Source organism: Silene latifolia, chromosome Y (genome assembly GCF_048544455.1).
Source record: "Silene latifolia isolate original U9 population chromosome Y, ASM4854445v1, whole genome shotgun sequence".
Taxonomy (NCBI): Eukaryota; Viridiplantae; Streptophyta; class Magnoliopsida; order Caryophyllales; family Caryophyllaceae; genus Silene; species Silene latifolia.
This window is the reverse complement of record NC_133538.1, coordinates 193,771,393-193,797,033: the sequence shown is the minus strand read 5'-3', so window position 1 is coordinate 193,797,033 and position 25,641 is coordinate 193,771,393. Positions and strand designations below refer to the sequence as shown.

Genomic DNA, 25,641 nt, shown 5'->3' with positions numbered 1-25,641 from the left:
CTATAGCATCTTGATGGCGGCATTGTGAGCTTGATCACTCTTTTGATATTGAGCCACTAACTCGGTTTGAGACTTAACCATTTGCATCACCAAGGCTTCAAGTTTGTTACCCCCTTGATTATTTTGTTGGACATTTTGAGGTGGTGGACCTTGATTTGGTTGGAAATTTTGTTGAAAATTTTGTTGAGGCGGCCTTTGTTGTTGGTTTTGACTTTGATAGCTCTGTGGGTAATTGTACCTTTGTTGTGGTGGAACATAGACATTTTGTTGTTATTGAGGTTGAGGCACAAAATTTTGTTGCGGTTGAGGTTTAAGCACATTGTTGCTTTTGTAAGACAAGTTCGGGTGAAATTTTGTGTTCAGGTTATTAATATTTGAAAATGTACCCGGTGGAAATGAACTTTTTCTAAAACTTTGAAAAGCATTTACCTCTTAATAGTAGCTTGGCATAGAGCAGTGCTATGACCCGCACCTCCGCAACCTTCAAAAACAATAATTTGGCTTGTAGAGGACACAACATTAAGTTGTTGAAGAGAGGAAACCGCATTTTGAGCCTCCAATTTTTCTTGGAGCAATAGGATTTGAGCTTTCAAAATGGTAGTGTCGGAAGCTTCCTCTTTACCTTTGATTGGTGCACTCCGGGAATTGACATATTGGGCATCATGAATTGCCATGGATTCAATCATGGCATGAGCAATATCGGTGTCAATTTGATCAAACCTCTCATTGTTGGCAGAATTAAGAATTCTTCGGGAGTCGGCACAACATCCATTGTAAAATGTTATAGCTAGGAACCAAGCATCCAACCCATGATGTGGGCATTTCCTTTGCAACTCCTTGTACCTTTGCCAAGCTTCATATAAGCTCTCTAGAGCTTGTTGACGGAATCCCGTGATTTGGCTCCTCAAAGTTTGAGTTTTCTCCAGTGGAAAAAACTTTTGATAGAAAGCAAGAGCCAAAGTTTCCCAATTGGTGATTCCCATGGCGGTGCGATCAAGGCTATTGATCCATAGTTTTACCTTGTCCTTCAAAGAGAAAGGGAAAAGTATCTCCCTTACTTGAGCTTGAGTGACTCCCGTTTGCCTAATCATGGAGCAATAGTCACAAAAGTTTTGAACATGCAAATTGGGATCCTACAAAGGAATCCCCCCCCCCCCCCGAATTGCTTCCTCTTCACAAGGCTAATAATAAAAGCCGGTTTGATCTCGAACTCCGGGGCGGTAATTTGGGTAGTAGTGATACCGACCGGAAGCATAGCCGCGGTGGGCTTGGAATGATCGGAAAGTTTCACCATCTTTTTGGTTGGAGGAGGTGGTGGTGGTGGTGGAGATGATGAACTAGAAACTTCCTCCTCTTCAAAAGCTTGAAGATCGTCTAAGTAGGACTTTCTTGCACTTTCAATTTGCACGGGAGAACCGGCCTCTTTAATTTCTTTCAAAAATCGCCGTCTTCTACGCAGTGTTTTCTCGGGCTCGGAATCAAGTGGAAACAATTCTCCAATGCGAGAAGACCTGGGCATAAGACAACAATCTCAAGAAACTTGTAAGCAACGATGTCAAGGAATAAGTGTTCCTTAAGACAAAAGAAAACAAGATAGAAATAAACAATTCTAAACACAATAAAACCGTGCTCCCCGGCAACGGTGCCAAAATTTGATAGGCTATCGTACACCTAACAAAGATAAAATTCCCTAGCCACAAATGAATGTAGTACGAGGGGTCGAACACAAGGAGATGGGAATTGCGTTATGAAAAGCTATGAATAGAGTTCTATCAAGGTCGATTACGATTGGTTGTTTGGTTGGTTTGATAATCTTGTAAATAAAAAGATGTAAATATATATGGTAATAGAGTCTAGGGGAGAGTCGGGTCACATATGCAATTGTATATAGATGTTCATGTTAAACTCGGAATAAATAACATTATTATTTGTTTAGGTCTTATGACAACCACCTCTCCGCCTTATTGTTAACCATAGGTAGGTCCTAGAGAACCTCGTTATGACTAGGTCGTCCTACTAACACATGCTTAGTCTAATTCGATTCCGTGCCTCTCGACTTATAGAATGAATTAACAAACTTAATCAATGATTATGGACACTAAACAAAGATTAATCAAAACTATGCAAACATGTGATAGAAACAATTAACAATATTACATCAACCTAATTCAACATTTATAAATATTAATCATGCATGGCTTCCCTATTCCCTAGACATATGAAACTACTCACTCATGTTGGAAATAAAACTAGCAACAATGTATGAAATGATAAACATGATAACAATGGAATTATAACTAAATAAAATATTATAAATTATTAATAAACTAAATAGAAATAACATATGAATGAGTGAAATGATAAAGATGAGAAATGTAATATGAAATGCTAATGATAAACTAGTGATGATAACTTGATAATATAATGTAGTAACAAACTAATATGAAATGCTAATAACTAAAATGTAAATTATAAAACAACGATAATGGAAAATGCAGAGACGAAATAAACTAAAATCGAAATTACCGAAATAGAGAACTTGGAACTTGAGCAAATGAGAACACAATATGAAACCCAAATAAACTTGAAAGGAAAGATTGTATTACTTAGAACCAAATGCTTAACTTGAATTGTTTAACAAATGAAATGTTTGACAAAATATAAACTAATGAAATTAGAGAGAATTTGTGTGCTAAGTATGTAAAAGAGTGTAAAAGATGTAAAAAAGAGATATCCTCCAATGACGGATTAAGGCCCCTATTTATAGGAAAATAGGGGCATAACGTAAAATCCATAGAACAAGCTAGCCCCGATCGGGGTCGTGATTATCCGACTATTTTCTCTTTAATTCTTGATTGATTGCTCCAAGGGATCCAAAGTTCATGTTTAATGCCCCTTAATGCACCCGGTTAATGACACATTTGGGCATCCTAAGTGCATCTCCAAGCTTGACTTTTCCATTTGCTTGACTTGGACTCCATGCTTCTTACTCGGGCTTGGAAATTCCCAAAACACCCTTCCGCGGTCATGCTTAGTCTTGTTAGCCTCGTGAACTTGTATGCTTGTTACTTGACGGGAAAAAGCTACTAAAAGTTTAATTTCCTACAAAACACAATGAAAACAAGCAAACACAACTAGAACACGAAATTAGCTCACATAATCACTAATATTAGTGCAAATGACATGTAAAAATAGAGCTAAAATGGGGGTAAATTTATTTATAAAATGGACACATCAGTTATTCACCCCAAAATTAGAAGTAGGTGTTTCCTACTTCTACTTCTACTTTTCACATAAAAGAGCCAAAATAGCAAAAAAAAAAAAAAAAAAAAGCTGGATAAAAGTAGTTACGTCAAACATATAAAGTTTATAAGCGACCACTTTTACAAAAGTATGGCCAAACAACTAAAACTTTTCCAAAAAGTAACTTGTGAATAAACCCCTTTTAAAAAGAAAAAATTATTTTACACAAGCAAGACCAAACAACACCTATGGCTCAAGCTCATTGGTCTAATCAGATTTTTTTTTTTTTTTTAGCTTGGGCATCTTTTCTAGGCCCAAAAATACCCGACTCTTTAGATCTAGGTCGCAACTCGCAACCCATTTCTATGTTTGATTTTCAGCAAATTCTTGTTTCAGACAGTCAATTTAATCTAAAATAAATAAGACGGGATTTTGTGACCATTTTATAGCCAAATGTAATCACAAAAGTTTAACTAGTGTTATAGCTTATGGCAACTTGTTTTTTCAAAATGGTCACATTTGGCTGTAAAATGGTTTCAAAATCTCGCTTTATTGTTTCAGACGAAAATAAAATGTTTGAAGCGAGACCAACTCTTTATTTTCTTTCTCTTTTTTTATAGTGTTGTTACCAGTGGCGGTGCCAAGATTTTAAGCCAGCGGGGGCGACCGAGCGAAATGAACAAGTACGTGTATTTAACATGAGTTACAAAAAAACAAAAGTAATCAGGAACATTAACTAAATTTTTTCTTATTTGCTAAAATTACCCTAAAAATGTTAATAACATCCTCCAATCACTTACTCTCTCCTATTCTAAATAAGTTTCCCTATTTCTTTTTTTCGTCTATTCACAATAACTTCCCTATTTCTATTTTTGGTAGGTGTTTGTGTGGTCCAAATTTAATTCAATGGTAGGGTAGTGTGTTTGTGTGGTCCAAATTTAATTGTATGGTGGGATAGTGTGTTTCCTTAAATTTTATGCATAAGGGGAATAGGGAAGTTTATTTAGAATATGAGGGAGTATTTCTTTTCGAAATCTTTAATAATGCGCGATCCTTCTTGGAAGCAAGTTCATCAATTATCGAATCAATGTCGAATTCCTTGGCAATCGCTTTCTCCACAACAAGCTTGTGTATGTCATCAACTTTGAAGTTTTGAAAGTTTCTCTTTAGGTCAAGAGATGAACTCAGAGAAAACAATTCAATCATGTTATCATTAAATCTATAATTGAGTTCTTGTAATTGGGAATCGTTGGCAACATTGAAGACATCAAACCGAAAATAATGTAAATTAGTGACACGGACATTTGGTTGTATGAGTCTTCCTCGCCCATAAATATAATGAGCCTCCATGTCTGGCATATCTGTAACACCCTCATTTATCCAAGAGCTATTAGCAAGACATTCTCAGATAAATAAGACCATTACTATCTCGGTTGCCCATGTGAACCCCGCAGTTATACAATAAAGTAAATATAAATATTGCAGCGGAAAATGCGAGATTTTAAAAAAACTTTATTTATAAAACCATGGAGTCACTAACTCATAAGAACTAAAACTTAAGTTAAGAAAGCTTTTATACAAATATCAACTTTAATGAATACAAGGGATCCCAATCCCTTGATAATACACAAATACGATACTAAACATTACTATAAACTACAATGTATAAGGTCAATTGTTGTAAGTACAATGCTCGCTAGCTCACTCGTCGTAATCCCCAATTAAGCACCAACCTGCAACATGTTCATTCATTAAAAATGATTACCACAGTCAGTGGGGAGTAACTAGGGGTTCTCCCAAGCATATTACATGAAAACACACATAAACAAAAACAATATAAGCATAATCAAACACAAGCAAGTTAATTAGATCTAGTAATAGCAAGAAGGAATAGTACACAATACATCATGTGATCATAATCGATAACACAACTTTAATCTATTATCCTTATCATGTGATATAGGTAACGATGAGCAATAACATACAAAATAAACCAACATATATGAAACTTGTGAGTACAAAGAGAAAGAAGAGTAACATTTATCACTTGCCGACCATATCGATACTAAGAGGGTTGCATCTCACCTCTTAGTGCCCGATATGATCAAACACTCTTAAAAGAGCGACACATCATCTAAACAATCCAAGACATAACTCTCACGGTAAATGGCATGTGCAAAGCATCATAATTATGCAAGACTTTACGACTCTAGACTCAATCCTCTTGGTAGGATGACGATAAAAATACGGTCCTAGTCTAAACCTAGATCCAGACTCTCGGGGTGAACATTTCCCAATTCGACATGCGATAAACATTTCACATCCAAGACTCGCTGCAGCAGAACGGAAGCCGATTACCCCAAATTCGGCAGAACGACACGAAAGGAGTGGAAAGAGAATGAGTATACCAAATCCGACAGAACGACATGACTGTGGCGTAAACAATGCCAATATAGTACACTAAGCACAATGACACCACCTCTTATGAATACAACATTTGATGGCCTGGTCGATCGATGCTAAGCTTTCACCTCCCAACATCGTCGTCGTATTCACACGAACAAAAACCACTAACCATGCAAGACTACTATCCTCTCGGTAGGACGACGATAATAATATGGTCCTAGCCTAATCCCGATACTGAATCCTCAAGATGAAAACTTCTCGATATTGCCGGACTACGATAATAATACGGTCTCGGCCTAGACTTGGTACCAAACTCTTGGGATGAACATTTTCTGATTCGTCATGCGATAAACATTTCGCATCCAAGACTCGATGCAACAGAACGGAAGCTGAGTACCCCGAATTCGCTAGAACGGCACGAAAGGAGCAGATAAGTGAGTCACGAATAATAAGGTGAGGTACAAAGACAATGAGTACTATGGGTAAATGGTCACACAACTTAAACATCAATTCCAACAAGAAGGGAGGGCACACAAGATGTGAGAGATTGACTCTATCAAAATATATATGATTCTAATGACCATTCATGGCAAACATGGCACACGTTCTAATGATAAACAAGTGTTAATACGCCATACACAAGCATTAGCATAAAGGTTTATAGGTATATCAAAAAGTCAAGGCAATAAATGAAGTAACATACTAACCAAACATGAATCCATCGGCCAGTTAGGGCAAACATGACATATAAGGGTGAAATCTCAAACAACCGTCATTAAACAAGTAAATGAGACTTATTTAAATAGTTGTAATGTTAAAAAAGTGTTAACATACCCGCTATAGGCCCTAGAACAAAGGTCTAGGTCAAAAATAACAACATAAGGCGAGAAGAGAGTTTATAGGTCAACAATGCAACTTGGAAAAGTTGCACGGCCAACATAAACTCGCACGGCCAAACTCGCACGGCCAAAGTCTCTTTGGAACTAACTCACACGGTCACTCTCAACATGCACGGTCCGACATTTACGGTCAAAGGTATAACACCCGCACTTACCAAGGAGCCTTACCAAGATCTTCCCCATTAAATAAAGATATTACCATCTCGGTTGCCCGAGGTAAGTATATCAAATATACCATGACAGAACATTTACTAAATGTACTATTATTGTTTATACAAAGTAATGCCAAAAAGGGAAATAATCCCGATACAACTGAAAAGAACAATTAAACGTAGATGACAGCGATAACTAGCTAGACAGCGTGATGACTCGATCCATCCATATCCCGCAAGCAACATCAACATCCAAGAACTACTAAACCAACTGCTCACCATCCCCGAATGGATCACCACAATTTTGAAAACAATAACGGGGCAGTCAACTACATAACCAAGATAAGGAAATACGAAATACAATCAATACACAACAAAAATAGACAGATGTAACCATCCCCCAACTCCAATAGCAATCAAATACCGACTACACACTTAGGTGTGTAGTCCTGCCAGATTACCCATCGCAACAGGTAACCTTCTCCGCTAGTGGGGGACCACAGCCGTGCCCACCTAAGCCCCGCTCATCGCAATGAGCGCACCCAGATCATTAATGTGCACATACCCCTTATGACGGGAGCCACAAGAGGCAAATATGGAGTTGGAAGCATATCCCAAACACGGTCCCATCACAACAATACCAATCACAATATTACTCCACCAATATAAATCCAACGCAACATATTAATCAATCAATCAATCAAAACAATCTCAAATTAATTATACAATCGACTGAGTAGGGAAACCTGTAACATTCAGTTTAGTGGTTGATCTTGCTTGGTGGATTATCTTGACGTTGAATTTGCTAGTGGATAATAGGTTAGTGAGACGGAGGTAGCGACATTTATGGTTGGTATTATGGAGTTTGTATCAAGAGGCTATGCTATAGTTGAGATGATATCGTGAGCCGTGTTGTGGAAGTAGGCATGGTTGATGGAGTTAGTGTTAGGTGTTCATGTTTTATAGGTTGGGTTTGAACTTCGGGGACGAAGTTCATTTTTAAGGAGGGAACACTGTAATACTACGGTTTTATGAGCTGTTGGGTACTCTATCGAGTAAGTTAGTTTTGCGTTCTGGACAGTGTTCTGTCTGATGGGTACTCGATCGAGTAAGGAAAACTCGATCGAGTAGGGGCTACTCGATCGAGTACCTCAGTTACTCGATCGAGTACGTTGGTTCTTACGTGTTTTTGGCCGGATTTTGATAGCAACGCGAGAATGATATATAAAGTGCTTTCATTAGTTTCTTTTACCTTTATTTTACTCTAAACATTTTACAAAGAGAAAACAAAAACTACGTTGCTTTCTTCTCTCACATTGCTATCAAATCCAAGGGCTTGAATCATTAGATTCCGGAGTTCTTTATACTGTTGAGACCGTCGTATTGTGGGTAAGATCCTAGTTCCGTTTTTATGTTTATTCGTTAGTTTTGGTTAAACCCTAATTGGGTAATTTGGGGACTTTTGGGAGTATTGTTGATTATGGATTGTGATTATATGATTATATGTTGATAGGAGGTGATTTCGTAGAGGAGCTCTTTTGTTCTGCTGATTGTGTTGATTTATGGTGATTGCATCCCAGGTAGGGTTTCCTACTCAGTTATTGTTTACATGATTATCAGATGGTTGTTGGTTAATGGCATTTGTTTATATCGTAATTGAAATGGTATTGTTGATATTGTAATTGGTTGTGGTTGTTTGTCTGTGGTTCGCGAGGTGCGCCCTTGGCTGAGTGGAGTCACTTGCGGGAGTGGCTTCACGCGCTTGATTCGCCCCTTGTGGAACCCGCCATAAGAGGGGATGTGCACATTAAGGAACATGGGTTTTCGTTCTCTAAAGATGATCAGGGCTTAGGTGGGAACGGCTGCGGTCCCCCACTGGCGAAGTGGATTACTGGTTGTGACTGGTAATCTGGCAGGGCTAGACCTTCATGCTTGCCAGGTGATTGGTGATGTAACAGTGTTGGAGAATTGTGTTTGTGTATTATTGTTGTATTGTCTTATATTGGGTATGCAGTAACTGACCCCGTTTAATTGTTTTAAAAACTGTGGTGATCCATTCGGGGATGGTGAGCAGTTTTGAGTTTTGGCATGTAATCACTTAAACTATTTATTTAAAGTACGTTCTTTTATGGTCTATTTGATATTCATTGCCTCGGGTAACCGAGATGGTAGCACTCTCATACATTAGATGGTCTTGGTAAGGCACCTTAGTGTATGGGGGAGTTATAAAGTGGTATCAGAGAGACGATATTGGAATCTGTAACTGATGAACCTAATGAACTTAGAGAGTCAAATTAAAATGAACCCGGGTAGGAGTTGTTAGGAGCTAATGCAAAGGATTGGGAGACGTCCTAAAGTCGCGAACTCGCCCTACAATTTTGAACCGGTCACTATGGGTTGTCATGGGATCGCTACGTGTTTATCATTGTTCATATGCATATGTTGGATGAATAGTTTTGATGAATATCTTGGATGAATATGTTGGATGAATACGTTGGATGAATATGATCGATGAATTGGTTGGAAAAGATGAAGTAAGTAATTGCATGAGAATATGAAATTCATGTGAAGAACATGTTTATGTGATGGAAGTAGATTTTATAATGTTGTTATGTTAGTGGAATGTGAATAGGGGATTTGATGTCATATATTATGTTATTGTTTTTACGTAATGTTATAGAATAAAAGCATGTGAGTAGTATATGATTGATAAGTTGAATATTGTATGAGCATGATGGGTGCTATTGTTTGGCTTTTGTAGATAGTAACATGTGGTTAAGGATATTGGTTTTACAAATATCGAGTCGCTTTTGTTTACTTTGTTGATGTTTAAGTTGTTTGGAAGGAAAAATCAAGTAGTTATGTTGTCCGATTATAGAGAAGTTGTCTTTAAGCTGTTATAACTTGAGATGCTTATATGATATTGATGTGATTACACTTGGAGGTTATAGCTTGTTCTCTTACGATTCTAACGATAGGTCACACGCCCAAAATGATCAAGAAACGAGTGCGATATGACCGTTTTACGATAATTGGACAGTGTTGAGAACAGCATAGGGTACTCGATCGAGTAGCCCTTACTCGATCGAGTACACCTCTTAGTACTCGATCGAGTACCCCTTATTCAATCGAGTAGCCCTGGTAATTTATTGTACGTGATTCTGATCTTCACCTACTCGATCGAGTAGGCCGTACTCGATCTAGTGACCCATGTATTGGTCTTATGCTTATGTTTTTTTACCTCCCTGCATGTCATAGTTATTTAAAAGATGTTCTTTTGCTTCTTTATGCATTGTTTTACATATGTGTTGGTCTTGATGCGTAAGTTACCCAATATTATGATGTAAGGAGTAGTACCTTATGATGGGTATGAGTTTGGTGGGGAGGACATGGATTATATATGGTTGTGATGGATAGTGGAAAAGGAAAGGGAAGATTGGTGAGTTTATCGAGGCAAGGAGTATGTTTTGTGAGATGTGGTGAGTGATATAATAGCGAGTTTCAGTAATGTAAAGGTAAGTGAATATGGGCAAGGGGTGATGTAAGTCTAAGGAACGTGAGAATGAAAGATTTAAATGAGGGATGCGAATGGTGGTAACTTGGGATGTTTAAGGATTTATGGAGGGAGATAGTTATAACTAGGTTGGTTAAGATCATATATAATGGAAGGTCGTTGTAAAGGGATTGAGAAGAATGGTATATAGTGAACTTAGATTGAGTTATGCCGCGACGTGGATTTGTAGATAGTTACTGAGTTTGGGAATTTGGATTATAAAGAGGTGAGCCTAGTGTGTAATTCTTTGGGCAATTAACGGTATAAAGTGAAATTTTTGTTCTAGTGATGTAAAAAGAGAGATGCAATTAATTGATGAGTAATCGTTGATTGTGTGAACTTAATGGTGGCAAATGTGAGTGTGTAGCATGACGAGAGAGAATCGGTGATAAGGGAGAGTGAAAGATACTGATATGAATTAATGGAATTTGAGTTGCGGAGTAACGAGAAGGTAACCGGATTACTAAAGAATTAGGTACAAGGAGTAAGGAGATGAATTATTAATTGGTATTGTTGAGTGTAAAGGGAAAAGAAGGATGGAAGTAAGATGAGAGAACGTTGACCAGAGTTAAGGAGCATGAAAGTAAGGAATCATGGAGTTGTACGATAGCATCATGAGAGGGTGTGAGTTAATGGTTATATAGGAGTTTCAGGACAACATGTTAGCCATGAGGTTCGAGGAATTAAGGAAAGTAAAAAGTTGGTAAAGTATTTGCACGATATGAGATTTTGGTGGTGAGTTGGGTGACGATACAAGTAAGGAAATAATTGGGATGAATGCTGAGGTAAATTTTGTTGACGAATTTGCTTTTTGTTAATTGGGATTTTGACTGAAATAGAAATGAGCTGTTATGTTTAGAGGTGAGTGTAAGATTTGTTATATGAAAGATGGTGGTGTTGTGATGTTATCACTAGTTGTTAAGGATGACATTATATAAAGAAGATAGCAGTCCTGGAGAGGCTGATTTTTTGGAGGCCGGATTGGTATAGATGGTTGCGAGGGAGTATAAGATGTGAATATAGGAGGCGTCCGCTAGTAGTTGGGTATTAATGGTATGGTTACATTTATCAGGAGGTGATAGTTATGTGAATGGGAGAATGTGATATGAGGGGCATACGAGTTAGGCTCGGGCGAGAGGTAACCATTATCAGGTGGTAACTTACGTGATCAAGATTGGATAGTTAGATTCGATTATGGGTCTATGGTGTGTGTAAGTGTTTGTGTTAGGTTCTGACCTCACGAGTAGTGGTATAATGCGATAGTAAAAAAGTTGTTATCTGAGTGTTCCGTAATACATGTTGGGTACGGTAACCTAATAGGATGATATTCAAAATGTGATAATTTGGGTGATTTGGAATGGCTAGTTATACTTGTATGAGTACTCATGATATATGTAAGTGATATAGTGAGGTTCCGACCTCATGAGTAATAGTATGGATAAGATTCATATGGTTATTATCTGTTTATTCCGTATGATATGTTATGTTGTGATCCAGTAAAGCAGTTTTAAGGAAGTTTTCTTGTCAATAAGTTATATTGAGTAAGTCTTTATGGGATTGTGTAAGTTGTGATGACTATCGATGTGGTTGTTGTGCCTCGGGTGGCGATCCGGGTATGGTACTTCGTGTTGTGATGCGGGTACTTTCGCGCTGCAGTACGGCTGTTGGTGGCGGTGTTGCGATGCCGTCATCGGTTGTGATGGAGTAGACGGGATACTTATGAGACGAGTTTTCGAAAGTGTATATCGGTTATATAGATTGTTGTTTTGTTTACTGCTGTTTCCTGTGAGTTTCGGTTTGGACATATTGACTGTTGTTTTGTTTATTGATGTTTCTTACCAGTTCCGGCTGGGGAGTGAGGGTAGAGTATGATATAGAAGAGAGTTGCGTATGTTTCCATTGTTGTCATGGTATAGTGATATTCTGTTAATCAGACACAATTGTGAGAGGTTGTTTGTGTACTTTTGACCTTGTTTTAGATGAGACATTGGTTGACATAGTTGTGGCAAGAGTTTTGTGGAATGTGTGTGCTGAGCTGGAAGCGGCAAGTAGTTCAATATTTATTGGGACAGTGGGTATAGGGTGTTGGGAATTAGTATCATGTTAAGTTATGGATGAGTTTTGCGGCAATAAAATGGAGAACTTGAGGATCTAGTGAGAGTATGTGTAACAATTGTGGATCGTGAGTTATGATTTAGGAGATAGGTGCATGTATAAAGAAGTATGTCTTTTTGCGGTACTGTGGAAGAGTTGGAGTATTAGTTATGCTAAAGATTTTGTGCTATAGGTTAGGTGGTGTGCCGAATGATTTGAGGTATGAGAACTGTTAGAGAAAGAGAGCCCTGGATATAGCCATGGTTGTAGGTGGTGTGCCGAATGATTTGAGGTATGAGAACTGTTAGAGAAAGAGAGCCCTGGATATAGGCATGGTTGTAGGTGTTGAGGTTATAAGCGGTTATCGTTGACATACGGTGGTGATGAGGATAATGAGAAGATATAGCTAAGGATCTAGTATTAGTGGGTTACGAAGACGTAACATTTATCTTAAGAGGAGTAGGATGCGACAAAGAGAGTTTGATGGTCGTACATGCTGCAATATATTTGGAAGTTTGATACATTTGGGAATTTTGAGTCTTGATGGTGAATAAAGGATGGATTCGTATTGTGGTTGATATTATTAAAGGTCATGGCAGTGCTTGTAGCAGTATAATGTTCATGGGTGTGAGTAAACTTCGATAGTGTTGATATTTTGGGTGATGATGTTTATGAGTATGAGTAAACTTCGAGGACGAAATTCATTTTAAGGGTGGTAGAATGTAACATTCCGTTTGGTGGCTGATCATGCTTGGTGGATTGTTGTGGACAAGGCCCTCGGGAACTGCGTCCGCGGGATCCACACCTGGCATAATCGACTCGAGGTTCTTTCGAATCGAATTAAGACATATTAGAGTCGCCACCAAGTTTTTTGGGAACTTGGAACCGTTCAAGTCAACTTTACACCTTTCATCGAAAAGCATAAAGCCAAACGACTACGAGTGATTAAAGATAAAGACTTGTACCCTATATCACTCGATTTGAATGACTCTCGTAATCCAATGGCATTTAGACGGATCCACAAACCATAGATCTTGAGTAAGGGGTGAGGGTACGTGTTGGGAAGCCCATAAGGACACCCAACCCCGCCCGTCGATAACGGCCTCTACTAAGTCAAGTGTCGGATTTCAAACAAGGTCATAGCTACGTACGATGTATGATATGCAAACGTTGTTTTAACCCTATCATGTGACAACAATCTCTATGTCGTTTTAGATGCAACTAAACTAACTTTGTCAAAGTTGTAATTTAGCATGTGGGTTGATTGAGCTAGCAACATTCAAACGAAAGCAAACAAGGCTTAAGGGGGAATGGGGGAGCCGTTGGGATCTACCTATTACAAACCAGGCATTTCATGCCGACACAACGATAAATAAATTACAACTCGATCTAATTACAATTGCTACATACAACTCAAAACACGACACAAAACACACGGCCATTGGGCCTTGAAAACCGTGCACATGAGGGTGGCCCACGGCTCACATGACCCACGGTCCTTAGATCACTCCTCGTAATGCGTGCTCGCGCTTAATCTCATCGAATTAGACATAAGGCTACGCACCAAAGCATGCATTAGCATAAACCGGGCCATGTTGCTTTCGACAACATGCGGTTTACTACGCTCCTACAAGCATTGGGGAACAACCGTCTAACCAAACAAGACCAAGGTTTTTGAAAAGGTTTTGACTTAATAAAAGAAAGCTAACTTGAAAAAAATACAACTCGATAACAAACGATAAAATACAAACAATGAAACAACGAGGAAACAAACGGTATAAAAACAAAACGAGAAAGGTAAACAAAACGGCCACTCCACGGCCCAAACCAACGGCCACCCTCACGGCCAAGACGAGGCCAACCTAGCTCCTAAGTTAGATTCATTGATTAGATCGAATGATTGCGAAAAGGGATAGGAAACAAGTTAGAAAACGAGTTAAAAACGATGTCGATTGATTGTCGCGCAAGGGTGCATTCTACACGGCCTAAAGGGTCTAATTAGGTCAAATTCGCTAATTAATTTAACTCATCGAGTGTCAATAAGAAGGTGCTAATCACGCACTCTTATACTAGCGAGAAATTAGGTGAAAGAGAGAGATGCATTCAAGTAATTACAGAATCGTCGATTGATTTTATAACTTACGTCGAAGCCACCTATCGTGTCTAATTAGGTTATTAAATTAAATTAAAGTCATCTAAATACGTCATAGGTTAACAATCAGAGGTTAAACTAACATGCAACGGGTCCTAGGGTCTGTCGATTTGGCCGAAACAGTAAAGGGGTCGAAAGCGATGAAAGTTAGACAACTCGTTTTATTTATGCCCTACCTTGAACACGAGGATATGTAAATGAGACGGGGGTGTACGACCGACAGAAGTAGCGGTTTCTTTTCCCATCTCAAGTCAACGCGGGTGTTCGTGGTGGTACTTTAACTCATACTCGGACTAACTAGTTTCATAGTTAATTAAAACAAACGATAAACAAAACGAAAACAAACAAAAAACAAACTATAAAAAAGGCATAAAAAAAACGAAATAAAAAAGGAGAGAAAAGGGGATTTGATGCACCCTCAACCTACATGTATCGTTGACACCGTCTTGGGTCGTAATCGATGGTAGATTTTATCTCGAGAGGCCGTCGTCGACGAAGAATAAAGCAAACACGCGTTTTGGAAAGTTTCTGGACAGCGATTTTAAAACAGTGATATCTCCCTCGTTTCACGACGAAAATTCGATCCGAAAGATGTTTTGGAAACTAGAAAGAGAGGAGAACAAGGATCTTAAAGTAACCCTGGCTCGTTTTGGGTTATTGGGCACGAAAAACGAGCACAAACAGAACTGGACAGACAAGAGTAAACCGCGAAAACAGAGTGTTATTTCACTCTGTTTTTCGAGGGATCTCGTGTACTCTCAAGGGCAATTTGGCTCGTAAATCTTTGTCTAATGTGTAGATGGATGTTATGTGGTTAATTAGGAACAAGAAACTCGAATTTTTATGGAGTTTTGATGGAGGAACGAAAGGGTTTTCGAAGAGGACACACAAACAGTTTCAGTTTGTGTGTCGGTTTTGTTTAGGGTTTTTGAAGGATGTTTAGGGTTTGTTTCTGAGGTTTAAAGCTTGTATGTGATGCTTGGATGTATGGAGGACTTAGAGGAATGAATGTATGGTGAAGGGGTGGTATTTATAAGGAGTTAAAATAGGTTAAAAGAGAGGGGAGGCAAATCGGGCTAGCTGAACATAGCTGCTGTCCAGCAGCTTTGAGGGGGGTTTCTAGGGTTCGTTTTGGGGGTTTTCTTGGTGATTAAGCTAGGATAATATGGGTAGGATACTAGGGTATGGGTTAGGGTTAATGGGTACGGGTCTTGGTAGTGTTTGGAGCGGGTTTGGGCTCGCGAATTGTCACGCCAAAACAGGGGACTGCATTGGTGTTTTGCGGGCTGCTTGTGGCCTGTTTGGGATGAGAATTTGGGCCGCTTGTGAGGGGGTTCGAACATGGGTTGATGGGTATTGGTATAGGTTGGTTAGTGTACTCGAGATTCGTGCCAATTCGCAAAGGAAACGGGCTTAAAAACCGAGCTAAAATCGAGCTCAAAACACACGGTTAAAAACGAGTTCTTCGCTTTTAAAATCGATTTTTCAAATCAATTAATAGATTAAAATAAATGACTTTTCAAATCAAATATACTCATAAAATGATTTTTCAAATCAAATATTTATTTTATTTTCAATAAAATAAACTTAAGAAAATAAATTCAAAATAAAGCTTTAATTTAAATATCATTTAAATTAAATGAATAATGAATTCACTTAAAAAACACATTAATTCTAAATATCATTTAAAATAACAAAATGAACTTACTAAAAACATTAATTTAAATATCATTTAAATTAACAGGAAGAATTCACTAAAAACATTAATTTAAATATCATTTAAATTAATAAAATACTTCGTCGACGGCGCCCATTCCACCTCGTAAAACGAGCTCCAAATAATGACAGTGACAACCAAAGAATACATGTGTCCTATCATCATCGGGTGTTTGTCGGGTTCTCTATAAATTCCAATATCGACGGATACGGGTATCTACAGAGCCCCCACTTTGACTGAGGCTTGGACAAGGCGAAAGTCAAAGTATACCCCAGGTCCCTTTCGACCTGAGGATTCTTCGGGTCGTTTATAGTCCATTAGACTTGCGTATATAAGCTCGCCAGCCATAAGAAGAGATCATACCTGAAACTTCGTTGGGGATTGGCTCTTGCTTCTGTTGTGTCAAATTATCGTTGTTGGTCATCGACCCATGAACTGCATAAAAGGTGGGTTGAGCCTTATCCTTAGGCGCCTACGTATCCGTTTCTGACAGAATCAAACCCGCGTCGTAGTTCGGCACTGCTGACACATGCCCAAAGTTTATCATCTGCTGGCGTATGTCCAAAATTCATCATCTTCTGACATTTGCCCAAAATTTATCATCTGCTGGCGTTTGTCTGAATGGGACGGGACTTTCCGAGGAGGTTGCCGTCGCTTTCATCATTTGCTTTCAGCTGCGGAATTCTTCCATTTCATGCTCTTGTATTGAATTGAATTCTTGGTGGATGCCATCCATTACATCTTGATAATGGTCTCTGAAGCCAACGGCTTCAGAGCCCCCAGTTTGCAATGGCTCTAAAGTCGAAGACTTTAGAGCCCCCAGTTGAAGCATATCCTGCTAAAATTGGAACACCAAAAAACGTACTAGCAATAATCATCACATAAGCACATTTGGATCATCTGTCTTGAAAATGGATTATTTTGAAGTACTGGGTCATCAACCCGAAAGTTGAATTTGATAATTTTGAATAATTGGGTCATCGACCTGAAAATTGAATTTGAAAGACTGGGTCATCGACCCAAATTTTGAATTTGAAATGAATCGCTTGGATGCTGGGTCGTCGACCCAAAAAGTTTTTGAAATTTTGAAAGTTTTTGAAAGTTTGAAATTTTGAAAGTTTTTGAAAGTTTGAAATTGAACCTTGATGGGTGAGCATGAAATGTGACTCAGACATTCTACACGACCGGTAAACAACGTGGGCGTAGCCCGCTACCGCAAAACAAAAAAAGAAAATAAAACCGTAAGTGTGCACGGGCTTTAATTCAAATATGGACTTGTCGAGGGTAGAACATGTAAATCGGCCGTTCCGGCGCCAAAATATGGCAAATGGGAATCACAGGGTCGTCGAACTTGGGACGGAGATATCGTATGGCATGGGCGTGCTCCCGAGGGCACATGGGAATCAAGATCACTTGGCATTGACAAGGTGGATTAAACTCACAGAGGAACAACGTTGGCTTCGCCCAGACACTAAACACAGGTTAATTTTATGAGAACACTTAGACATCACATATCACTCTTGTTGGGAACATTCTGTCACTCTTCTCCTCGCCTCCTTTCTTTTCAGCGAGTATTCATCATTTCTTGCCACCGCCTTTTTTCTTTTCAGCGGGCTTTTAATATTTTTCTTCCACGCCTTCTTTCTTTTCAGCGGGTTTTTACTATTTTTCTTCCACGCCTTCTTTCTTTTCAGCGGGTTTTTCATATTTTATGTTCCCCACGCAAACCTACATCTATATGACTCGGCATCTTTGCCTAAACCGTTAGATAAAGCTCATTCCGAGACTTGACACTACTCATCTGAACCTATATCCTCATCCTAGCCTACGTCGAGTGCTAAGACTGAGAAGACTCCTAAGACTGACTCACAGGCGACAGGTGCGCGGAAACGGTTGGGTTCAAAGGCACACTCGGGCTCAGCCTTAGAAGGGAGGCTTGGTCCTCGCTTGAGTGTAAAAGATAGGCTGGGCCCTCGAGAGGAAAAGACGATTCCTCCTAAGAAGCGCGCTAGACAGAACACAACTACCCCTCCCCCACCGGAGCCTCGGTCACGTGACCCAAAAGGCAAAGGGAAAAAGAAGATGTAGGAGCCTTTGACTCCAAATATATTATTTAATACTACTACTTATTATCTGTTGCTAGTTGTTTTCTTCTTTTTTTTTTTTTTGAAGGATGTAATGGGCATCGCCCGACCTTTAATAAGACTTACTATCTATTAACATTCCCAGTTTCTGCATAAAATTTCAATTTTATTCAAAGAAGGGTCGGTTGTACTCTTTTAAAGAGCTGCCTACGTATCTGTTATCAACAGAATCAAATCGAGCTCGTAGTTCCACAAAACAAACGCGCTACAATCATCGATTTATAACGCACAAAAAGCAGCGAAGCAAAAGTGCCGCGGCCTAGACTCGCTCACGAGCACTGCAATTCAAAATTTTTATTTTGTGACATTGAGAGTGAGTTCTAAGGATAGTATTTCTTCAGTTGATCCAAATTCGTCGGATTCGCAAAGTCATTTCCATCTAGATCCGTCGGTCCGATTTGCCCCTCCCGATAATATCTTCTTTACCAGGTAAGGACCGGCCCAATTCGGCTTGAATTTCCCCCTCGGGTCAATTGGTAGTAAAGCGCGAACGGACTTTAGGACTAAATCCCCATCCTTTATTCCTCGAGGTTTCACCTTTTTGTTAAATGCCCTTTGTATCCTTTTCTGATAGAGTTGAACATGATGTAGTGCATTTAACCGTCGCTCGTCGAGCATAACCAAGGAATCATACCTGGCTTGCGGCCGATCGGCTTGAGGATCGACTTTCTAACAGGATCCTTAAAGAAGGTACCTCTAATTCGATAGGCTGAACTGCTTCCATCCCATATGTCAAATAGAACGGAGTTGCTCCGGTGGGCGTGCGAATAGACGTTACAGTATCCCCACAAAGTGCGAATGGTATCTTTTCGGCCATTCGCGGTAATTGTCGGTCATCTTTCCGAGAATCACGGTGATTGTCTTGTTGGCGGCTTCTCTTTGCACCATTTGTTTGAGGTCGATACGGTGACGACTTGTGGTGTTTGATTTTATACTTTTCAAGTATTACGGCGATTTCACCGGAAGTGAGTGCCATGATCGCTAATGAGCTCATGCGGCACCCCATATCTGCAAATGATTTCATTCTGAATGAACTTTGCTACCTGCTTTGCTTGTAGAACCTTGTACGATTTCACTTCTACCCACTTCGTGAAGTAATCGATGGCGACTAACATGAAGCAATGCCCACCTGTTCCAGATGGGTTGACCTTTCCAATAATGTCGATTCCCCATGTTGAGAAAGGCCATGGTGATGTCAAAGTATATAACAGTGATGGCGGCACATGTTGTATGTTTGCGAAGATCTGGCAATTGTGGCAATGTTTGACATATTGGCGACAATCTGTCTCCATCGTTGTCCAATAATACCCTAATCTCATGATTTTGCGAACCAGCATATGGGCATTCATGTGTGGGCCACACTCTCCGTCATGGACTTCTTCCATGACTCTTTTCGCAGTTGGTGAGTCTATGCATCGCAGAAGGATATTTTGCGCGGTCTTCTTGTACAATTGTCCGTCATTGGTTCTAACGAACTGAGCGGCTAGCATTCGAATAGCGCGCTTTCCGCGGTTATCCATGTCGGGTGGATACTCTCCTGATTCTTTAAATTTCAGAATAGCATGATACCAAGGTTCGGCCTCGGTTTCTTCTGTGTCTCCGATTACATTAACATAAGCAGGTGATGATCTTCGTTCGACACATATCGGCATAGTATCCATATGATCAGGTATGTTGATCAGAGCAGCTAGTTTTGATAGTGCATCAAAGAAACCGGTTTTCGTCTCTGGGGAGGTGCACGTACTTGACCTCGGCGAACAACTTTTCTAGTTCCTCGATTTTCGCTTGGTACGGAGCCAAGCTATCACTTCGGGTTTTCCACGTCCCGGCCACTTGATTGATCACTAGTGACGAGTCCCCATGTACTACAAGCTTTTTGATGCCTAACTCGAGAGCACTGTGCAAACCGAGTAGGCATGCTTCATATTCAGCCGCGTTATTAGTGACGTTAAAGTCCAACTTGATCGAAATAGGAACATGTTCACCTTCCGGTGAAATGAGTAGAACTCCTATCCCGTATCCCCTATAGTTCGATGCTCCATCGAAATAGAGGTCCCACGTATCATTGTCTATGTGAACGATATCTTCGTCGGGAAACGACCACGTATCCAAAACCTCAGTTTCTTCTATTGGGTTATCTGCCAGGAAGTCTGCAACCGCCCTTCCCTTTATCACTTTCAGCGGTACATATTTCAGGTCGAACTCGGAAAGCATTAGAGTCCATCTTGACACCCTGCCATTCAGAACTGGCTTTTCAAACAAGTATTTGATAGGGTCCATCTTCGAGTGGATGCAGACACTATGACTGAGCATGTAGTGCCGTAACTTCTTTGTCGCCCATACTAAAGCCAAGCATGTCTTTTCGAGCTGAGTATACTTGATTTCATACTCCAAGAACTTTTTACTAATGTAGTAAATTGCTCTTTCCTCTTTATCGATTGTCTCGCAAAGATTGCCCCCATTGCGATCCGTGACTCGTAAGATACAACAAAAGTGGTAACCCAACCGTTGGTGGGCTGAGCACGGGAGGGGAAGATAGTATTTCTTTGATCTTATCGAACGCAGCTGACAAAGGATCATCCCATACGACGTGTTCCCCGACCTTCAATTTCTTGAAAATTGGTTCGCATATCATAGTTAGCCTTGCCACGAACCGACTTATATATTGGATTCTTCCCAGGAAACCTCGAATTTCCTTCTCGGTTTTCGGGTGAGGCATTTCCATTATAGCCTTTATTTTTGATGGGTCCACCTCGATGCCACGGTGGCTAACGATGTGACCCAACAGTTTGCCGGATGTGACTCCGAATGCGCATTTTTGTGGATTCAACCTCATGTTATACTTGCGCAATCGCTCGAAGAATTTGCGTAACGTACCAAGGTGGCCATCACGCTCCTTTGACTTGACAATCATGTCGTCGACATAAACCTCGACTTCCTTGTGCATCAAATCATGTAACAATGTTGTCGCGGTCCTTTGGTATGTAGCCCCTGCGTTTATCAACCCAAAAGGCATTACTGTGTAGCAATAGGTTCCCCATTGCGTTCTGAACGCAGTCTTATGCATATCTTCTTTCGCCATCTTGATCTGATTATAACCGGCGTATCCATCCATAAAGGATAGTAACGCGTGTTTCGCCGTGTTGTCCACCAGGATGTCGATGTGAGGTAATGGGAAATCGTCCTTCGGACTTGCCTTGTTTAAATCTCGGAAGTCGACACAAACCCGAACTTTACCATCTTTCTTAGGCACTGGAATGACGTTAGCCACCCAGTCCGAGTATTCTGACACCTTGATGAACCCAGCTTTGAGTTGCTTGTCGATTTCTTCCTTGACTTTCAAAGACCAATCTGTGTGCATTTTGCGTAGCTTCTGCTTGACTGGCTTATACCCCGGCTTGATTGGGATCCTGTGCTCTGCAATTTCCCTATCAATGCCTGGCATGTCTTTGTAGGACCATGCAAAAACATCTTTGAACTCATGCAACAAATCAATGAACCCCTGTCTTTCGGTGGGACTTAAAGTAGTTCCTATTTTAAGCTCCTGTGGTTCTAAGGTTGTACCTACATTGATGGTTTCGGTATCTTCGATGACCGAGGTTTTCTGTTCGTACTCTTCCAACCCTTTTATCAACTGTAGAGGTGGTTCCACTTCTTCTTCTTCTTCTTCGACCAACTGTTCATCCTCGACCTCAGTCTCAATGTCATTATTAAAACAATCATTTTCAAAAATTGAATTGCAATGTAAGTAAGACAAGTCGTAAGCAAACTGGTTCATCTTATTATTGATTTGAAATTGCGCGAAATGCGCTAACATTTGAGCCAACTGATCAGAACTCAGTGGCGAGATAGGGGTATTCGGGACAGGCCCCGGAATACCACCATTAGGAAAAGGTGCATAGGAAGGGAAAGCTAGGGGAGGGGTATTTTCAACACCTGACTCCTTAGACTCAATCTTAGGACCTATCTCAGACTCAGACTCCGACTCAGACTCAGACTCAGAATCGGTAACATCATTTGGCTTGAACATCTCTCCTTCTCCCGTTGTCAACTTGAAAAGAAGTCCTTTGTTGTCAGTCCACTTGATTGTTTTCCGCCATCCCGTGTTGGTCCTAAGAGGATCCACATCGGTGATGAGGGTAGATGGGTCAAACCGCTCGCTTCTCAGGATCATGCTTACCAAATCTTCGTTTGGTATCGATGATTTCTTCTCTTCACCGAAAAGGAGACCCATGGCGTTCTCGTCATTCATTGGATCCGGTTTGGTTTCTATTGGCATCACGGTCAGAATGTCTTCAGGGATGTAGTAGCAATCTTGGAATACTTCGATTCCTGGGACCATAAGGTTCTTCTTTGGGTCAAAGATAGGTTCGGGGAAGTCCATGCAAGGGAGTTCTTCCCCAGCTTTCACGAAGTGACCATTGAGAGTTAGGTGATACGGTCCCATTTTAATATCTCGATCTTCGATCGTTCTTCCCCTCTTTTCCCGTAGATCTTTCTCAGTGGGCTCATATCCAAGCCCGAAGGTTACTCCTTTGGCTACGGGTGGTTTCAACTCGAAAGCCTCCTCCTTTCTAGGATATAATGAGAAACCGAAGTACTTCCCGATTTTGAGAATCACCTCGCGAGACATGACTTCCGTATATAGATCCATATTTTCGGAGTTCAACTCGATCATGTTGACAATCTCGAAACCACATGCGTCATTAGTAGCTTCGACCCTTACTTGATAAATGTCTCCTCCTACCACAGTAATTGGCGTGGCGTCAATGGTGACGGTTTTGCCATTGAGTGGGACCTTGATTTTTCGATGCGGCGTTGATGTTACGGCCTTCGCAAAGATGGATCCGGGGCCTTCCCAACAATAAGTTGAAGGATGAGCATATGTCAATCACTTGGCAGCTTATTTTCTTTTCCACTTGCCCAGTTTGTACTACTAGGTCGACAAGTCCACTCACTCGACGCACAGTGCCATCGAATGCCCTGACCGTGCGTGTAGTGGGGATGAAGTCATTCTTCTCAAGCCCGAATATGCGCCGTTTTTCGGGGGGAGTACGTTGACGGCCGATCCGTCGTCAACCAAGGTCATGGGGATATGCTTGTTGAGACACACGGTAGCAATATAGAGGGCCAGGTTATGTCGAGGCCCGAACGGTGGCGGATCTTCGTCGGAGAATGTCACGGATTGGTAATCCGAGGCCGATTCTCGGCGATGTGAGTGACCATGTCCGCGGGGAGTAGTACTTGACGATACGGTCATGTTCATCAAAGCTTGTAACAAAGCTTGACGATGCTCGAAAGAGCTCAGGATAAGTTGCCAGATAGATACGTCGGCCTTAGTCTTTTGGAGTTGCTTGATGAGGGAAGCCTCGGAGGTCGACCCTTCACCAAGAACTTCGACCACTGCCGGCTCCTTTTGAGGTGCCTTACTCGGGATATCCTTAGCTTTCTCCACACGATATGGGCGCCCGGATCTAGTCAAATGGTTTGACTCTAGGGCATCTTGCCTCACTTTTAAGATTTCTTCTTGGGTGTGAGGAATTGTCGCACCTTTGACGAGGTAAACATCATCCTCGTCATCAGCCCAAACGCCATTGATCTCATTGCCGCTTCGGAGTATGTAAGGAGTACAATCAACAACAAAATCCCCGAATGTAATCTCGTTTCTCGAGCTTGGTAGGAATTCGGAGCAATCTACGAATATTCTTCCGACGAACACCCCTTTTAGACGGCATGGGCGGATCAAGTGAGAGTAATCGACACTATCTTCGGTAGAGACAAAGTTAGTATGGTCGCCAAACGGATTGGTGACGTTGTTGGGCTTTATGGCCGGGATTGGGAGCGTTCCGTTCTCAATCATATCTTGAATTTCGTGCTTTAGTCTAAAGCACCTTTCGATGATCGTGTCCTTTCCCTTGATGAAAGGCACGGTAGGGCATTCGGTTTGTACCATTTGCCTTGTTGATCGGCGGAGGGTCCGGAGTTGGACCAATGGGCTTCAACTTTCCTTGGGCCATGAGCCTTTGAAGAGCATAGGCGTAAGTGCATCCGATATCAGTGAATACCCTCGGAGCTTGGCGCGGAGGCCTTTTTGACTGTCCATCTAGGAGATTGACGGTGTCAACAAAAAATGGGCGCTGGGTGCTTTTGCTTTTGATGATGAAGCCCCTTGGTATCCCTTTGGCTTCTCAGCTTGAAGCAATTCGGACATCGTCCTCTACCTTTATCCCGATCCTTATCAATTCTTTGAAAGAACCAAAATTTTGGTATTTTAGAGCATTACGGTAAACCGGTCGTAAATTCTTCACGAACTTATCTACCATTTCAACTTCATCAGGCTTTTTAGCTAACTTCACGCTTTCAGCGCGCCATCTTGCGAGGAATTCAGTAAAGCCCTCTTTCTCCTTTTGCGTCATAACCTCCAAAGTTCTTATGTTGGTTTGAATCTCAACATTGTCAAGATAGTGCTTACGAACTCCACCGTAATATCTTCGAAAGTGGGGAAGTTCTTGAGGTCAAGATTATAGAACCAAGCCTTTGGATGTTCACCCAGAGATTGGGCGAAAATTTCAGAGAGCATATCAGCAGGTACTCCCTTCAGTGCTAAGTACCCTTTATAGGCCTTAACATGGTGGATCGGATCTTGATGCCCTTGAACTTTGGGATGTCGGTGAGTACCATGTTCGTGGGCAACTTGTCTGAATCGGGGCATAGGCCCTAGCATTCTCATAGTGGATATTCTTCCCTTGGGAGAGCTTCAAACGGTCCTCGATGAACTTGAACCGTTTCTCCAAATCAGTCAAAGGTGGAGTAGATGAAGAGGAATCTTCAACCAACTTAGACTCGATCACATCCATTCGGGTCATCATGAGGTTCACGGCCTCCGTGAGCTTGTTGATAGCATCTTCCATTGCTTGACGTCGGGTTTTGGGCGGCCTTTCTACAAGAAAACCCCGTACTGAGTCAATATTTAAAGTAAGAGCCCCTGCACACTTAAGGACACGACCCTAACTTGACTTGAACAAAGACTCGACTTGAGATTGACTAACCAAAGGTTCAACTCACGGTTTGATTTAGACATCGGTTCATTTTAGACTCGACAAAACGACATGACTCAAACTGTCATAACTCGATTCTAAACTGGACTTGGTGTGACTAAACCCGTGATTGGGCTAACATAGCCCAGGGTTCGAGTGAAACGTCCATAAGGCCTAGCTTGGACGTTTTTTTTATGGACTATTCTAGACCAAAAAGTCGACCAACATGACTCAAAGCCCAAGA

At 40.8% G+C, this 25,641-nt stretch overlaps 1 non-coding gene across 1 annotated transcript; it reads left to right on the top strand.

Moving 5' to 3' along the window:
- Nucleotides 1-804: 804 nt before the first annotated feature.
- LOC141635288 (small nucleolar RNA R71) lies at nucleotides 805-911 on the top strand. Its single transcript, XR_012539987.1, has one exon. It is a non-coding gene; the product is annotated as a small nucleolar RNA R71 (small nucleolar RNA).
- The last annotated feature ends 24,730 nt before the right edge of the window (nucleotides 912-25,641 follow it).